Raw genomic sequence first — 6085 nt, forward strand, 5'->3', positions numbered from 1 at the left:
TAATGGATCAAGTCACCTCTCTACATGGTTGAGCCCACACTGTTGGCAACAAACAGGCTCCCCCTACGTTTCAACCGTCTGAACATTCATTTCCGCCACGAAAGCAAGTTTTAAAAATGGAAGTTCAAGCTGCTGCATCTGGACACCACGTGTCCAGAAGAATGACTGTTCTTAGACATGAGTTATGTCTTCAATGGCTTCAGCTGGTGGAATGTTTGTCCCGATACTCACGTACCTTTGGGATTCACAGTCCACTGGGGAAATAAGGTACTAGAAGCTGGCAGGTGATACCTGGGTACAAGCTATATAAACCACGCATGATGGGAAAAGGAGAGAGCTTCCTAGGAACCCAAGATGGGTCTATGGAGGAAGACCCATGCATACCCGGTGTTGAAAAATGGATTTTATTTGCACACAAGACACGGAGAATCATCATTCTTGAGGAAACTCATGGGAACAAAGCAAGGCATGAAGCATGTTTACAGAAAAGCAAAAACATCGAATTCAGGTGTCATGGAGGGCAGGTTACTGGAGTAATAAGTCAATAATAATGATGAACGGATAAAGATGTGGTGTATATATACAATGGAATACTACTCAACCATAAACAAAGAATGAGATAATGACATTTACAGCAACATGCATGGATTTGGAGGGCATTATGCTAAGTGAAATAAGTCAGACAGAATCTAAAAAATAGAACAAACTAGTGAATATAACAAAAAAGAAGCAAACTCACAGATACAGAGAACAAATTAGTGGTTCCCAGTGGGGAGAGGGAAGCGGGGAGGGGCACGATAGGGGAAAGGGATTAAGAGATACAAACTACTAGGTATAAAATACGTAAGCCACAAGGATACATTGAACAGCACAGGGGATATAGCCAATGTTTTCTAATGACTACAAGTGAAGTATAACCTTTAAAAGTTGTGAATCACTGTATTGTACACCAACTATACTTCCACTGAAAAATAATAAAAAATTTAAAAAGAATTTAAAAAGAAAAAATAAGTCAATAATAATGACAATACTAATAATACGTATAGGAAGGGACCCATTTTCGAAGGCTTTGTCACTGAAACTAAGAGGTACATACTCAATTCTGTTGAAACCAGAAGCCATTGACGCATCTGGACAGAAACCTTGTCTTGATCATGTGAACTTCTGAGAGATGAAACTCTTTCCAGTGTTTCTCACACTGAATATGTGGGGATGTATGTATATGCATAGCTGATTCACTTTGTTATAAAGCAGAAACTAACACATCATTGTAAAGCAATTATACTCCAATAAAGATGTTTAAGAAAAAGTATTTTAATTCCACTCCAGATGTTAACATACTGTGAGAGATGATATGGAAGGAAAACAATAATATTCCAAAGAAATCTTCTGATGCCCACATACATCCCTGTTCGAGTCTGTTCTCCTTTTTGAAACCCACACCCTACACATTTGTTGGTGCAGACGGATCGTGTGACAATCAGTCCCAAATGCACATACTCTAGAGATGAGCCAAAGCGCAATTCATATCAGCTTCTTAAGTACATTTTTAATATGTCAAAGTCTTCAGCAAATGTTATCTTCTCGAAAGCAGCGAGAAATGCGCTGTGAATATCTCCAGCATGACTGAAAAGGGGTTTATCGGATCCTTGTCCAATCTGCCCCTTGAAATCTTTTAGGGGATGCTGTCTAGCCACGCGTGTTTCTCTCCGCAGAAGGGAATCCACGTTTTCCAGAGAGGAGGATCAACTCGGGTTTTCTGTGCAATTTGGAGCCCCCTTGAGCATCCAATGAAGACGCCTGTGGGATTCACGCCCGGATGTTGCAGCTGATGGGGAAACAGATGGTGGGGCTCAAGCCGTCCTTTGGAAAATATCAGTAAAATCGCTGCAAACACCACAAAGCGAAGTCGGAGAGATGTTTGCAATCCGTGTCAGATACTGGGTCTTTCTAGTTCCATATGGCCTTTGACTTTTCCCAAGAATCGTTTATAATACAGTCAGCACGATGCCTTTTTCTGGACCAACCACACCTAACATTTGCAAACTGATGACCATCGCCCAGTGGTCTGCAAAGGACAGCTGTTTGCGGTTAAAGGCAGCAACAGCATTTCCACGGGTGTCATCCTTTTCCTCGGGCTCCATCCCTGCAGCTCGTTTTCTCAAGTTTAGGGACCCAGCCTTTATGTTTCAGGTCTCAGCCCACAAAGGTCGCCCCATCGGACACGAAAAATTACATTTACATTGGATCAATTTTGAGAAAAGAAAAAAAAGACTTTTGATTTTACTCTTTCTTTAGCAAATTTGTCTTAGTTGAGGTAATCCACCCTCCCCTACCCCCCTTGCTTTTGTTCACATCAGCAACTTTCCACCCAGAAGGATCTCATCAAGAACATGCTGCATTTTCTCGAGTGCAAGGATGAAGTGGAATATCTTGCTGGGGTTTTTTGTCTGCTGTTAACAAGAAAATTAGCCTTTTCTAAGCCAAAGTAACAGACAAATAATTATTTTTTTCTCTTTCTAAGAAATTTTTTTTATTGCAGTACAGTTGATTTACAATGCTGTGTTAGTTTCTGCTGTACAGCAAAGTGAATCAGTTATACTTATAGATATATATCCACTTTTTTAAAGATTATTTTCCCATATAGCTCATTACAGAGCATTGAATAGAGCTCCCTGTGCTATACAGTAGGTCCTTATTAGTTATCTGTTTTATATATAGTCGTGTGTATATGTCAATCCCAATCTCCCAATTTATCCCTCCCCCGCCCTTACCCCGGGTAACCATAAGTTTGTTTTCTATGTCTGTGACTCTATTTCTGTTTTGTAGATAAGTTCAAGAGACGAACAATGATTAAGCCTTGCCTTATCTTGGGCACAGTGTGGAATAAACTTAACAATAGCAGAATGAAGTCAGAAAGAGAAAAAACAAATACCGTAGGCTAACACATATATATGGAATCTAAAAAGAAAAGGTTCTGAAGAACCTAGGGGCAGGACAGGAATAAAAATGCAGACGTAGAGAAAGGACTTGAGGACACGGGGAGGGGGAAGGGTAAGCTGGGACGAAGTGAGAGAGTGGCATGGACATATATACACTACCAAATGTAAAACAGATAGCTAGTGGGAAGCAGGTGCATAGCACAGGGAGATCAACTCAGTGCTCTGTGACGACCTAGAGGGGTGGGATAGGGAGGGTGGGAGGGAGACGCAAGAGGGAGGAGATACGGGGAAATGTGTAGCTGATTCACTTTGTTATAAAGCAGAAACTAACACACCATTGTAAAGCAATTATACTCCAATAAAGATGTTAAAAAAATGCTTTTAAGACCTCATCCTGTAGCTGAAACTCCAACTATGGTAAGGTATATCTGTCTGTAGCATGTGTCTACCGTGTTTTACGAGCTTCATGGGGTGATGACCACCTAGGACAGCCTGGAATGCCCTAAACCACATGAAATACCCGAGATACGTCACCTTACACACTTCTGTAAGAACTCCTCTGGGATTTATACCTACAACGGATAGGGCTGGGTCATGAGATGTCCACATATTTATTGAACATCTAAAGTCTGGCCAGACGCTCTTCACAAGAAATGCAGTATCCTGCTGGACCCCAGTGGTTGTGGTCTCACACAGATGAGCGTTTCATACTATTCTGTACTGTGGAATCACACACACACGATGAAATACACAATATATGCACGGTTGCTAAAATTGTAATTAAACCTTTCATTCGTTTTTTCAATCATTTTGAAACTATACCATCTCTTCCAGCCATATATGAACCTATGTTGTGCCATCTCTCTTACACAACGTATTTCCAAAAAGGGTAGAGACATAATATTATTATTACCTTCCTCCCACAATAGAGGTTTTCGGTGGCATATATGTTGGGTACCAATGGTCACGATGGCATCGTCTCAGACCAGAAAAAGAACGAAAAGGAAAAGACGGTGCGGTTCGCTAAACTAGGGCAGGGGTAACCTCCCCACCTCCTCCTCTGTGGGGCTCATGGCTTCTGTCCATCTTTCTCTGTCCTTCCTCCTTGGCTTCCTAAAAACTTGCTTCTTTTCTGGGGCTCACGGCTCTCCCTGCAAATAAAGTACCGTAACATAAATCCTCGAAAACCCGGTGTCCTCTGGTCCCAAAATAGCAAGAATCTAAGGTAACCAAAAGGAGGATTGATCCCGTTACCTCTGGTTCAAGCTTCCTTTCCATCAATTAAAACCACGTGTGTGTATTACAGCCATGAGACCCAGATGTCCGTGCGGTAGGGGATCTCTGTAAGAGCCACGCAATCCGCTATAGTCCCCGACGTGGTATTTCAGCGCATATGTGTCTACAGAAAACTGCCACAGGTGATGGTCAGCTGGTAGGACTTTATATGAACACGGAGCCACACCCTGGACGCAAGGTTCCGACGTCCCGAACCCATAAAGGCAAGTTCCCTAAGTGGTGACACAAACGCCCCCTTAGCCCATTCACCTGACGCTTCGTCCGTCCATCCGATGAATTTTGGAAGTCTGTGAACCACCATCATCCCGTCAACTGGACCCTGAATACGTCACACCAATATTCATCTCCTTTCCATCTTTTTTTAAGAGCAGGAAAGCAGGCAACAGACAGTGGGAAGACACGTACTGTGGCTTGCCTTCTCTCTTTTCTAGAATCTCGACGAAAATTTGGTTGTCCCCAAAGTCCCGTGGATACATACATTTCAATCTGTTGTAACGATTTTGTCTGCAAAGCACACTTCACCAGGTGTCCTACATGAATGAGGAGCCAGTGCCTAGTGCATGTCCACTGTGTTGGCAGCCACTGTGCTAGCTGCTGGTTTCAAGGAAAAACAACGTTAAAGCACTTGGATTAAATGTAGACTTTTGCTTTCTAGGTCATTGTTTCACGAAAATAAAATGTCACAGAAGACAGAATGCCACAGCCTGCATTCTTTCAAAATGTTTGCCTTTGCCCAGAGAAACAAGCTCCATCTGTATAAATATTAGGTGGCCAGGAAAGAACCGTTTACTTATTATTATAAAGCCTTAAAGGCAGCAGGAAGAAGAATGTCGTGTTTATTTTTCAACACGAAATAATATTTAAAGCCACTGCAGTGACAAGAGGAGATGGGAGAATCTAAGTCGATAGGAATAGTTATAAAACTGTTACAAGTGCCCAGATGTATCATCTGGTAGCTATTTTGCATAATGCTGACCTCACTTAGGGTTTCTCATGGGGTAGGACTGTCAGTGAATGGTCAGCTCAGACACAAACTGAAGCCCAATCTATTTTTTCTCTCCAAGGTTCACAGAGCTGCCAACCGGGATGAATGCCAACCCAAAGAAGAGGAGGACACTGTTAGCAAAGAACCACGATGACATCCTGGGCGGACTGACGGACGGTGTCATTCTTCAAGCTATTTTAGAGGGTCGTTTCTTTTTCTGCCAGTCCTCTCTCTTTCGTGAAGGAGAGGCTTGTCCTCTTATTTGTTAATGTTTGTTATCTTTAAGTCGACCCTATTTAGACTTCTTTCTGAGTAAAAGCATCTGGGGATCGCTAGATGATTATCCCTCTGTCACAAACAATTTGCAACAGTGCCCTTTATGGATGGCTGCTGCTTTAGCAAAAAACCAAGGGACAGGATGTCCGCAAGTATAAGGATGTCCCAGATAGTGCCTTGGACACGCTTAACAGTTACCACTAGTCTATTGACCAGCGACATTTGAAGCTCGAGCAAATAATGAATAGTTTTTTTTTTAAGTACGTACGTTAATTGGGGACAGGCTTATGCTTTAAAAAATTATTCAGCATTTACCCCAACTTCAAATGTAGCTGGGCTTCCTGTATTTCATTTGGCTACCCTGCCTTTAGGAGCCCTTTCTCGGGGGGTGGGGCGGATGTGCAGAGCAGATGGTACTATAATAATAACCATTTTGGTCTTGAGGAAATAGTTAAGCCTGGTCCTTCTGAAGCTACTTTTGAAAGTCAGCCAGGATGCTGCGTTAACTATCTTTTACTTTCTAGCAGCGATACTTTGCTCAGGGCGTGGATGGGGGTGGGGGGGTCACCCACAGCTTTGAACGTCC

This window comes from Hyperoodon ampullatus, assembly GCF_949752795.1.
Source record: "Hyperoodon ampullatus genome assembly, chromosome: X".
Taxonomy (NCBI): domain Eukaryota; kingdom Metazoa; phylum Chordata; class Mammalia; order Artiodactyla; family Ziphiidae; genus Hyperoodon; species Hyperoodon ampullatus.